Raw genomic sequence first — 13,040 nt, forward strand, 5'->3', positions numbered from 1 at the left:
GAGGTATGTTTTCCAACTCTTTTTCTTTGTGACATGTTTCTTCAAGTCCAAGGAAAATCCTCTGTGTTTGGGAAATGACCTGATCCTGCATGGAAACCAGGCTCCTTAAAGTGCTCCAGAAGGACATTTTCTATTTCCACATCAATATCCACCCTTCTGGTGGGGGACTGGCATGGGAGACTTCAGCAATCCACTTTTTCCCAGAGAGAAGTAAACTTGGCTCTCAGTTTCTCTGACTGAGGCTCTTGCCTTTCAGAGTCAGAGCCAACTCCCTGCTCTTTCTCAGAGCTCGTCTTCATATTCTGACTTCCTTGCATCCACTTTACTCTGGGTCTTCTGCAGTTCAATGAGATTCTCACATTTCTTCCAGTTTCATGAAGAAGATTCTCTTTTAATTCTTTCAGCTTCAGCTCTGTGCTGCCTTTCCACTGGACCAGCATCTCACAGTGTTTGTCTTCCCTGAATACTTTTCCATGTCTGTCACGATGGCATCACTTGTCTCTTGCACGAGCCCTTCCAGGTGTTCTCTGGTGACTTGCTGCAAGTCCCCGTTCCGAATTCTGTTGTCGAGTCTCATTTGTACGTCTAAGATGTGACTCCTGAGCCTCCAGGTCCACTGACTAAAGGCAGTTTCCAGTTTCCTGTACACAGCAATCTCCAGTGAATTCTTGAAGCTGAAAACAAAGTTCTCGTTCAGCAAAGCATTCCAGAGGTCACCAATACGGACTTTCAGGCTGGAGAGCGTCAAAATGCAGCCCTGGGACTCCTTGGCAGCCTGGAGAACTTTGCTCTTCAGTTGCTGGACGTTGTGGCTGTAGGTGGGGTTGGGTGGTGCCATTGGGGGGTTTCCTTCCCACAGGTGAGCAAAGTAGTGAATGTGGGTGTTCACGTCAAAGCGGATGACGTCGCTGAAGGAGGAGACGTCACAGCATTCCTGCTGGGCAGCTGCCACGGTCATTTCATCCAGCTTTTCCTGCAAACGTCTTTGTCCTTCCATGTTCTGCTCCTTGGCAGTAACTTCTCCCACGTTTTGGTGGACAAAGAGGCAGCTGGGGGAAAGATTTATTTTCTTCATCCTCAGAAGAGCGTGCGCAGCGATCTGAAGAACATCCTGCATTTCTGAGGGATTTTCCCCAAAGATGTTGATCAGGGTCACGTTGCCGATGCCATGACAAAGGTGGCCAGCTCGTTGTCATGGTTCAGGGACTGTTTATTGACCATCTCTATGGCACGAAGGCCCTCTGTGTCAACAACCAGCATGTAATCAAAGCCCACGTCCTGTTGCAGCTGCTCGTCCAGTGGCAGGAGCTGCATAAACACTCCCCGGGTGCATCTCCCCGCGCTGACGTTGAACTGCAGCCCAAACATGGCATTCAGCAGGGTTGACTTCCCTGTGCTCTGGATGCCGAGCACGGAGAGAACAAACACTCGTTTGTCCCCCAGCCTCTCAATTAGGCTGTCAAAGATTGCTCCTACCCCACAGGGGCAGGTAAGAAGCTCCCCATCCATCAGCTCCACGGGATACCCTGAAACCATCAGCTCTGCTGCCATTTGGGGCAGTTTGACAACATTTTCATTCTTTGAGTTCCTTAAGTGCAGAGCTTCATAGATCTGCCCTACTCTCTCAACAGATGCTCCAGGCCAACGGATGAATCATTAATTTCATCAAGAGGGCCTCCAACCTACTCAGCAACTCAGGGTTGGATTGGTTTTTTCCTTGCTTTTCTTTTTTTCCAGATTTCAGACCATAACTTGTGATAGTCTCTCCTCAGTTCCTCAAGTTGACCGAGGACAGGTCATCCATAAAGACCTTCATCCACTGCAGGAAGTATTTCTTGGTATCTGCTGGCTGTGACAGGAGAAAGCCAAGGAATGGTTTCATCAGCTGGTTGAGGGGCAAGGCTCGCTCTAGTTGCTTTCTTCTAATTGCTGCCTTCTCGGATTCAATTTGGCTCCGATGGTGCTCATGCTCTGCCCCCCTTCTCCTGCAAGCGAGTGAGTTCTTTGTCCTTTTGGCACCACTGATGCCACAGTTTTCCTTGAAGAGGCAGGAGCTGGGATTTGATCTCAGACAGCTTCTCTCTTCAGAAGGTCACCAGCTCCTTTGCCTTTGCTTTGGCTGTCACACACTCGGGTCGATCTTCATCCACTAAGAATCCGTGCTGGCGAGCTTTGTCCAGGCAGGCATCCAGGCTGAAACGAGGGTTGGACCCTTCCAGGAGACCTGGATTGTTTCGGTGAGCTCGTTCAACATCTCTGCTTCGTTTCTGTTCTTGATCCCTATTGTTGTGGTTTTGCTGGATTGTCCAGCTGCAACCTTCTCTTTGTCAGTGAGAAGACAAACCAGAGGCCTTTGCAACTGCCACAGGTCACGCAGAAGCTTTTTCCCTCTGTCGTCCATGTGCTCAGACTCAGAGACAAGAGCCACGTTGAGAGCAGAGATCTCCTGTAAGAACTGCAGCTGCTCGTGGTCCCTGGCGTCTCCATGCAGGTTACAGAAAGCCACACAGCACTCAAAGGTGTCATCGGGGCTTCCCCGGGGACAGTACCAGGCGATCTCCACAACACCTTCCATCAGCAAACGCTTTCTGGAGCTGCCTCGGCAATGGCGGTGGAAAAAAGTGTCGTGTCTTTGTTTGCTGAGCAGAGCATTGAGGAGCTGAGACTTGGAAGAGGAGGCAGAGGTGCCAATGCGGATGAAGGACACGATGGGCGTCTCTGCCTGATGTGTGTTTGCTACTGTGATGTTCATCCTGGGCTGATGTCCCGACTTCTCCGCCTCTTTCCAGCTCCTTTTGATTTGGCTGAGAGCCCAGAGCGGGAACTCGATCTGGGCAGTGCCTGGCTTGGGCACCAGCAGGGGCAGTGCCAGTTGGCAGAAGGCCAGCTTGGTTGCAATGGACTGTCTCATGAAGTCATCAGCACAGTGGAAAATTGCCATCTGGAGGTCCATGGGGTGCACGTGGCTGTCCCTGGTTGCAGCTTCAGGGGTGCTTCCTTCAAACGGTGGAAAGTTTTCAAAGGAGTCTGAGGGTTCGCTCTTGCTCTGTGGTTTCTGGCATGAGGGCAAGTTCTGGGTTGCTCCCATCTCTGCAAGTCAGGTACCTCACCCGATAGTCCACGGTTAAGAGCTTCTGCAGGAAGTGAAATGGCAGTTCCTGGTCCTTGCTGGGCTGGCTGTCGTGCAGAGATGTCTTGCAGATGATGTGGAAATGTCCCGTGCCCATTTTTCTGGGATAGTGACTTTCTAGTCCAAGGCGCTTGAGCAACTGGAGGAGCTCTTGGTTTGCAGTGGCTTCATTGGCTTTGGATTCGCTGGCACCTGACTCGGATTTGGAGGGACTGGAAGGCTCAGTTGTTTGGAAAGTGTCTTCCATGTCTTTGAGTATGTTCTGCATCCTCACATCATCCCCTGTTTCCTCCAAGCTCCCACCCATGAAGGAATTCAAGTCACGTTCCAGCATCTCCCAGTCTGGGCACTCCCTGTGCTTCTGGAGGAGATTCTTTGTCCCTGTGGACCACAAGCCTTCCATGTGACCTTCCATGAAAAGCAACCGCTCCCTCTTCTGCTCTGGGGACAGCTCTTTGCTTTGGGGTGTCACAGTCAGACCCGTCAGCAGAAGGGAGGCCTCAGCTCTGGCAGCATCTTGCTCCTTCAGAGTCACGTACTGCTCGTGTGCCGCTGCCATTGCCTGGGCCAGGTACTGAATTTCTGCATGGCCAAGGAGGTGCTGAAAAGTGCTGCTTTCCACCTGGTACCCTGTGCTGGTCGCAATTAAGAGCACCAAGAGTTCCATGTCCTTCTGAGCCTTTCCTGGAGAGACCGCAGTAAGGAATGAATTGCGAGGCCTGTGGTCAGGGTGGCTTCTCTCTTTGCTTCCTGGATGGCAGAAGCAGAGGTTCCTGGTGCGTAGGTGACAGCATGGATGTGCTCCATCGTTTGCTGCAGTGTCTGCAGGAGCTCTCCAAGTTCAGAGACATTGGGAGTTTTGGGAAGCGTGTGGTCAGTCTGGAAGATCCATTGCATAATGAAGGAAGACTGGGGAAGTCCTTGACAGAATAGATAGAGGATCCAGGAGGCTCCTCAAGATTGCCTTGATAGGTGGAGTTTTCTGGAGGTGACTCCTGGCAACTCCTCACGGTGTTCACCAGGAAGTCCTGCAGGGCTTTGTCCGACAGGCACACGTTGGTCCAGACTCTGCGATCCTTGGTTTTTGCACTCAGATCCTGTTTCAGATCCATCAGTGTGAGCAGTTTCCTTTCATCCACTCCCCTCCCAGGTCTTCACAATCTCCATGAACTCTCTGGCCTCTTCCACTGCACTGGTCAGTTCCTCTCAAAAGCGGTGCCGACGCTCTGATTCGTCAGCGCTTTGTACGCAGCCCTGAGGGTGCGGCTCATTCCATGGACGGACTGAAAATCCCTGCTGTGATTGCACAGGATGACCTCCCACACCGGGATCAGCTGGAAGCCGCGGTCGATAACGCACCACGTTGAGTTATTGGACACGAGCCCCTTTTCCACTGAGGGAGAGAATCAGTCTCTGATGGGCCCCCTGTGGTGAACACCTGACACTGAATCTCTGTGTGGGAGCTCTCTCCAGCTCTGCCCTGGACAGAAGCCTGTGAGTTGGACCGGGAAACATCTGTGGTCCCCCTGCACTGGCCCCAAAGCCACCGAAACTGGCCCCGACAAAGGCGTTCAGGGCTTCAGATGTTTGTCGCTTCATCTCCTCCCTCTGCTCGGCTCTGAATCCTCCTGTAGACGCCTTCCACCAGAATATCCCCCAAATTGGAGGGGACCCTGACTGACGTGGGACCCAAACCTTCTGAAGAAAGTCTCCAGCAGGTTGGGCTGGTCTTCTTCCCCAGTGGGGTTTAAAAGTCGCTCCATGTGTTGCAACTCCCGCAGGGCCCCATCTGAGAGAAAGCTGGTTCCTTTGGAAGTAGCAGGAGGCCAGAGGGATATACTGGTACTTGGTGGTGCAAAAGTAGCTCTGCTCAGAGTGGGACTGGTGGGTGCCCTGTGCCTGTGAGGAGCTGCTGTGATCTACACCAGCTTCCAATTTAACTCCCCAGAACTCGGCTTTGGCAGAAACGCTGATGCTGAAGCCCAGCTGCTCCACGGACCTGATGAAAGTGAATTCTGCTGCACAGGAGAACTCTTGCTTTCAAACTGCGATCCTTGCTCTGGACCGGCGAGCTGGAATCCCTCAGGAACCCTGAGGAGCTGCTCTCGCTTTGCCAGCACATCTTCAGCCCTGCTGGTTCTGTAGATGCCCTGCAGGGCCAGTCCCCCCGACGCCCGCCTCAGCACCTCCGTGTCAGGGATGTTCTCCCTCCTGCCCACTGATGACTCCTGCTGCTCCAGCTGCTTCTGGATGCTCTCCAGCACAACTGCCAAGGGCTTTGGTGCTGGCCAGAACTCCTTGGAATCTCCATGGCTTGCCATAGAGCCTCTGCTATCTGCCTTACAACATCCTGGCTGTGGCTGCGGCTGTCGAGCATTTCTTTCAGCTCGTTCAGGACTTGCTTGGCCACTCCTTGTCTCTGCTTTGTCCTCTCCAAGTGCTGCTTTTCTTGCTCCTCAGAAGTTGCTTTGTCATCTCTTATTTTCAGGAGTTTCTGGAGCGCCCTTTTCTCCCAGGGGTGCCGCACTTGGCACTCCAACGTAAGGTAGTCTTCATATTGGAGGTGTTGCAGGGCTTGTGTGCACTGGACTCCCAGGGTCTGGGAGAGTTTGGGGAGCCAGTATCCAGCCTCCAGTCCTTCCTTCTGAAGTGCCTCTGCCAGGAGCTGTGCCTCTCCATGCCCCTCTTGGGAGTCGTCCTGCGAAGCCATGGCTGTGGGGGAAGAAAGGAGACTTTGCCTAAGGTTTCTTGTGAGAGGCCCCAGGCTCCTCTAAGAGGCTCTGCAGCAGCTCCGGCCCTGGGGATGCTCCCCGCGGCTGCTGGAGCCCAGGCTGGGATGCCACAAGGCCCAGGGTCTCCTTCCCGGGCAATGGATGTGCCTGCTGTGGGATCAGCCCTGAAGCTGAGTGTGTATCCCAGAGACAACACACGCACACACACGGATGTGGCCACACAACCTGCCATGGAGAAGGTGCTGCCTTCAACATCACCCAGTCCTCCAACAGGACTCCTGAATCCATGAGTGCAGAGAGCCGAGGGCATTGCTGATCCCTGGAGCACCGGCACAGCCCCTGTGCCCGTCCCACCCCCCTGCCTGCATCCTGCACCCTCTTCCCAGCACAGGGCTCTCCCGCTCGCCGGCTGCTCCAGCTGGTGCTCCCAGCACACAGAGGCAGCGCTGGGAGCTGGGGAACATTGTCCCAGTTTTCCAGATGGGCAGGAAGGATGACCCTGGGAACTCCAGGCCTGGCAGTGTCCCTTCAGTGCCTGGTAAAGTTGTGGAGAAGGTTGTTCTGGGAGTTCTTGAAAAGCCCCTGAAGGACAAGGCACTCACTGGTCACAGCCAGCACGGGGTCCTGAGGGGAATGTGCTGCTCGTCAAACTGAATATCCTTTTACTCCCCAATAACCCACGTAGCTGATCAATGGAAGCCAGTTGATGGAACCTTTCTGGATTTCAGTAAAGCTTTCCATGTCTCCCAGGATCCTTGTGGGTCCCTTCCCACTCCGGTCATTTTGTGATTCCCTGATTCTCACCCTAACAGAGCTGGTGCTCTCCCTGGACTCCTGCCTTTACCCCTTTGGGGTTTTCTACACCGTCCCACAAACCTGAGAAGTGTCTCTGTCTCAGTTCAGCTGGATCCTGGAGAGGTTGATTCCATGCACAAACCCTTCCCCTGCATTCAGCTTCCATCCCAGCAGGGACAGCAGACCCTCCCCAACCCAGGGATGGCTCCCAGGGGTTGGCACTGGGCTCCTGGAGCCTTGCAGAGCCTTGAGTGTCAGCTTTCCCTCTCAGGCCAGTGCAGACTGAGGCACCCTGTGCCCTGGCCGTGGGCTCTGAGTCACCTCACCCACCTGAGAGCAGATGCTCCTCTTGGTCCAGCCTTGAGTGCCCAGAGGACACGGGCAGCCAAGGTGCCCAACTCAGGGGACACAGCACCGTCACAGCCCAGGCCTGGGGGACACGGCGGCGGGTGGAGAAGATGGGAACCCCCTGGAGAATTCCGGAGGAAGAGCAGCGGGAAGGAAAGGCCCCAGATCCTAAAGGAGAAGACCAGAGAGTCAGGAGATGGCAACCCAGCAACGTGGAGGATTGATTGCAGGGAGCAGTGGAGGCCAACCCTTCTCCTGCAGCGGGGATTACCCCGTCAGCAAAGAGTCCCCAGGGCCTTTGTGGGGTGGGGAGCAGAGCAGGCTTTCACCTGGGCTCTAAATCCGTGTTGCCCTGCAAAAGGAACCTGGACATGCTGGAGAGGTGGGACAGTGCCAAACCCCTGAAGGTCAAGAAGGCCAAGGGCAGGTGCTGCCCCCGGGTTGGGGCAATCCCAGGCACAAACTGGCTGGGAGTGGACTGGATGGAGAGCAGTCCTGGGGAAGAACCTGGGGGTTGGGGGGTGAGAGGCTGGGACACGAGCCGGCCCAGAAACCCCCCGTGCCCTGGGCTGATCCCACAGGGATGGTGGGCAGCAGGGCAGGGGGGATCTGCCCCTGTGCCTCTCAGCTGAGACCCCCTGCAGAGCTGCCTCCAGCCCTGGGCAACAGCAGCACAAGGACGTGGAGCTGCTGCAGAGAGTCCAGAGGAGGCCGCGGAGATGCTGCCAGGGCTGGAGCCCCTCTGTCTGGAGCCAGGCTGGGAGAGCTGGGGGTGCTCAGCTGGGGAAGGGAAGGATCCAGGGAGACCTTGGAGCCCCTTCCAGAGCCTAAAGGAGCGCCAGGAGAGCCTCCAGGACCTCCTGCACTCCCACCAGTGGGATGGGGCAGGGGAGGGGAAAAGCAGAGGGGAAAAAGGCGAGATCAGGGGAGTTGAGGAAGCAGAGGAAAACTGGGCGTGCCGGCAGAGCACAGGAGGGACTTTGATTCCTCTCAGGGGCAGATGTGCAGCCAGTCCCTGGGCAACAGAGCCTCGGGGTGTGAGGCGGCTGCTCGGGACGGCTGGCTCACGGCCACTGCTGGTATAGTCCCCTCACTTGTGCCAGCTCTGTCCCCTCCCAACTTCCCTCCTTCCCCAGGGCAATGGGCTCTGGAAGCGCCTGTGCCTTTGAGGGGCTGCAGCAGGGACCAGAGCGCTGCGGGCGGTGAAGTTTGCACTGGAAGGGAGGGGAATCCCGGAGGAAAAGGACCAAGTGTCCCCCGGCTGGGGCCGGAGCAGGAGGGCCAGGAGTGCCCCTCATGCCCCCGACGCTGCCCTGCTCCCTGAGGAGCGGCGCGGGGCACAGGCAGCACCCCGGCCCCAGGAGGGCCCCAGCACCCCGGTCCTGCCTTCGGGGAGCGCAGCCCCCGCACCCCGCCTGGGGCTGGGGGTGCCCGGGCCGGGCAGGATCGGCCCCGCTGCGGCCGGGCACGGGCTGCAAAGGGAAGGGGCTCCTTCCTGGCATCTCCCCAGCCATGGGAACCCCGCGGCATGGGAAGCAGAAGACAAACAAGCCCCGCTCCGTGCTGATCCCGGCTCCCAGCCCCGCAGCTCAGCCCCAAGGTCCTACCGTCTCCCTCCGGAGCTCCCAAGGTGAGAGAGCTCAGCTCAGCCCCTCTGCTGATCCAGCCCCGGCTCTCCTGTAGGTGCTGTTTTCCCTTTTATACAGGCCGTGTGGGGTGTGGCTGCTGCATTCCTGTTAATCAGGTGTTTTACAGCAGCAGAGTGGGGAAACGAAACTGCTGCCTGGTTTGGGGTGAAAAGTTGTTCAGTGGGCGGTGGACTCGATGATCTGGGAGGTCTTTTCCAACCCTAGTGATCTTATGATTCCATGAAAAGCAACAGGAGCTGGGCAGTACCTGGGGCTCCTGACTGGAAACCACCTGATCTGTGCCTCTTACCCCTGATCATCGAATCCCAGAACTGGGCAACCTGTGCCAGGACCTCCCCACCCTCCCAACCTTCCCAATGTTCCATCTCTCCCTGCCCTCTGGCAGTGGAAGCCATTCCCTGTGTCCTGTCCCTCCAGGCCTTGTCCCCAGTCCCTCTCCAGCTCTCCTGGAGCCCCTTTAGGCTCTGCAAGGGGCTCCAAGGTCTCCCTGGATCCTTCCCTTCCCCAGCTGAGCACCCCCAGCTCTCCCAGGCTGGCTCCAGAGCAGAGGGGCTCCAGCCCTGGCAGCATCTCCGCGGCCTCCTCTGGACTCTCTGCAGCAGCTCCACGTCCTTGTGCTGCTGTTGCCCAGGGCTGGAGGCAGCTCTGCAGGGGGGTCTCAGCTGAGGGGGCAGTGTTGCGTGTTGGTCTTTATACGATAAGAAGTGGACTCAGCTCTCCGATGAGATGGCAATCAAAGAACTTATTCAACTCGGCGCTCCCTGTCTATCCCTTAAACCACATGACCTGTGACTGGGGTTGCTATTTCGGTGCATGCCCCTTGTTTCTCTGCCCTCAATGCGTCCCTGCATCCCTGGGCCACGCCTCCTACATCACCCCCTTCTGAATTATTTAAAGTCACGAAAACAGTGCAAAAACAACAGTGCAAACAATCAGAACAGTGCATTACAACTACCAAAGCATGCAATGACCCAGCACATTACTTGCTTTGGCTTCTTATACATCTATTGTAAACCTTTTAAAACCTTCTTATATTTCTAAAGGGTAGTGCAACTTGGAAGAATAACTTTATTAACCTAGGGGTCTTAGCCCAACTGTCCATAGACTCATAACCTTTATCAATCTGAGGCTTTAAATAACTGGGGAGTTCAACTTTATTTCAAAAACAGGCTAAGCTTAGCAAACTAAATTCTCTTAAAGTGACCATGTGGCAGAGGTAGTGTTATTTTGTGGGGTGTTTGGTTTTTAAGGCCAGTCAGACAACTCTCTTATTTATTCACACGCACATTCATTGCCGGCCGTCAATCCATACATCATACACACACTCATGGATTTTGTATAGACTGCTTTTTGCCACACTGGTCATCCTCAAATCATTGAGGTCTGTTGATTTGAGGATCTACATTCGATATCGTACTGATGGAAGCCTTTTCAACCTAAGGTGACTGAAGACCCACACCAAGACCTTAAACCATCTTGTCCGGGAGCTGCTTTATGCTGATGACGTCGCCCTTGTTGCTCACACAGAAGCAGCTCTGCAGCGTTTAACATCCTGTTTGCAGACGCTGCTGAGCTCTTGGGCTGGAGGTCAGTTTAAAGAAGACAGAAGTTCTCCATCAGCCTGCACCTCAGGAAGTCCCCATCATCCCCACATCACCATTGGCCAATCAGAACTCACATCAGTCCAGCAGTTTAATTACCTGGGCAGCCTCATCTCCTCGGATGGTGAGATTGACGGGGAGATAGACAACAGGTTGGCAAAGGCATACAGTGCTTTCGGAAAGCTTCATAAAAGAGTTTGGCGAAATAAACACCTGAAGAGAAGTACAAAGATCAGTGTTTACAGAGCCATAGTGCTGTCTACTCTTTTATATGGATCTGAATCATGGGTCATCTACCGCCACCACCTGCGTCTCTGTGCTGGTTTAAAAGTTAACCAGCAGGGGTAATGAACTCAACTCAAAAGAGAGATTTTAAGTCAGAATAACAATTTAATAAAATAATACAATAAGTACGATTATACAGACAAGCAATTGGTTTTAACCCACAAAACCCAAATGTATAACCCAGCACCCTGGGGCATGAACAAAGTGGTGTTTCTTGGGCCCCCCCCCGAGTCCAAAGGAAAGGGAGAGGGGAAAAAAAAACCTGCTGGTGGGCGAACTGTTGCAGTGTGGTCAAAAGTGGTGATTGCAGTCCAGTTGAGGCGATGAGCTGCAGTCTGGTTGAGAGCGGTGAGCTGCAGTCTTCCTCTGGATCCCAAGAGTGGTAAAAAGGTTCCGAAACTCCAAGTTTATACATTCTCCGGTTCAGGCAGGAATGCGCAGTCCTTCTCTCAAGTGGGGAATTCCATAAAAGGGTATGAAGATGCTCAGTCCTTCCCTCAGAGCGGGGAATTCCATAAAAGGGTATGAGGACAGGAACATCTTGCCGGCCTCTACTGACAACAGTTTCTGGGAAATGGCATGGAAGGCCATAGAATACACAGTCCTGGGCTATACTTATCCAGCGATGAATTGGTCCCAGCTGTTCTAACTAGGACAGTCTCCTAGAACGCTTCCATCAACACTGCCTCCGTTCAATCCTAAATATCCACTGGTCAGATTATGTGACCAATACATCTGTTCTTGAACAAGCAGCAGTCACAAGTATCGAGGCCATGTTACTGAAAACACAGCTGCGTTGGGCAGGGCACGTCTCCAGGATGAAGGACTGTAGTGGTTTGGATCTTGTTTTCCCCCCAGAGGCTAAGAAAAGTGGTAACCCCCAAGGGGTGGAAACCCGTGGAAGTTTTGAAGTTCTGTCCAATGGGCGCTCCTGCAAAAAATGTAAACATATCACAAGCACCGGAAGAGACAAGTTGTAGTTTGGTTGTTGAGGAGAGGTGGCCATGTTGTAGAGCCACGAGGAAGGGGCTCTGAGCCCCTCAGGGCCTCTGGGGCCTCCCAACCCCAGTTGGGGACTGCAAAGACTTGGAACAGTGTTAGACTGGACTAAGTGTCTGTAGTTAAGCCGGGAGATGTTTTCTCCAAACTGGGCAGCGGAGACAGAGCAGAAAGCAGAGACGCAGCGTCCAGAGCCTGGCAGAGAGCCAGGATAGATAAGACCTGAACTGGAGGAGCAGCAGGAACAACATGCAGCACCGCAGAGAAGACTCCTGGAAGGAGAGCCGAGGAAAAGAGAACCAGCAGCTGAGAGACAGAGTTCTGGGGGTAAGAACAGATACCAGACCCCTCCCCAAACTCCTTTGATCCCTCTGAGAAAAAGAGGGAGATGGACTCCTATTAAGGAGAAGAGTTTTGGACATGCAGCACCGGAGAGAGAGAGGAGCTGAGAAGCTCAGTCATCCTGAGAGCTGAGCCAGGATGGTGTGGGAGGTTGGCCTTGGGGGCCCTCCCTTGCTGCAACCTACAAAGAAGCTCACAGCCTGATGGCAGGGCACAGAGGCCCTGCAAGGAACTTGAATCTCCTGGAGATACCAGACCGTCACAAAGACCCCCTGCGTCTCGTGATATGACCATGGTGGAACGACCTTTGTCTGGGGTGACGTAGTCCATGGAGGAAGACCCCTTGCTTGGTGGTGACGGGGCCGAGGGAGCTTGGACCTCCCTCGTGAGTGCTGGCAGAATCCAGCTATCAGCTGCTGCATGCATGTGGAGAGGACGGATGACTGCTGCTGTAGAAGATACTTCTCCTGCTTTGAGACTGGAAGGGATCTGTCCTTCTTTCCCTCCTGGACTTTTATTTGGAAGGGAGAAGAGATCTGATCCATTGTAAATACTATATGTCATGGTAGAGATAGTTGTGATTGTGTGTATAATGTGTTATAGTATTTATTTGTACAGTCATTGTAATATATTCCCTTTCCCCCACTTTGAGTCTGGTGTGTTTTGTCTGGAAAGAATCATCCACATTAGGTTGAGATGTGGGAGGGGAGGATGGAGCTAGGGAATTGGATTTTGGGGTATCTCAAACCATGACAAGGACCAACCACCGCCTCTCTAAGATCCTGATCTATGGTGAACTTGCCACTGGCTGCCACAAGAGAGGAGCCCCGAAGAAAAGATACAAGGACTCCCTGAAACAACATCTCAGCCTTGGCCATATTGATCACCATAACTGGTCTACTCTGGCCTCCAGTCGGGAGACCTGGAGACACAGCATCTATAACACTGCTGATGCTTTTGAGAAAGCACGCAGGATCACCCTTGAGGAGAAAAGGCAAAGCAGGAAGAATCGTGCCTTGCAGAATTTACCATCTAAGGAGTCTTTCTGCTCTGCCTTTTGCAACTGGACGTGCCTGTCTCGTATTGGCCTTTTTAGCCACCAACGTGCTTGCAACAAACGTGGGTAGAGCCTTCCCAAATCTTCGTTCGCAAAGCCCAG

At 54.0% G+C, this 13,040-nt stretch overlaps 1 pseudogene; it reads right to left on the minus strand.

Annotated features, from left to right (window-relative positions):
- Nucleotides 1-13,040, minus strand: part of LOC116784646 — a 46,804-nt pseudogene that overhangs the window by 17,905 nt on the left and 15,859 nt on the right.

This window comes from Chiroxiphia lanceolata, chromosome 3 (assembly GCF_009829145.1).
Source record: "Chiroxiphia lanceolata isolate bChiLan1 chromosome 3, bChiLan1.pri, whole genome shotgun sequence".
Classification (NCBI taxonomy): Eukaryota; Metazoa; Chordata; class Aves; order Passeriformes; family Pipridae; genus Chiroxiphia; species Chiroxiphia lanceolata.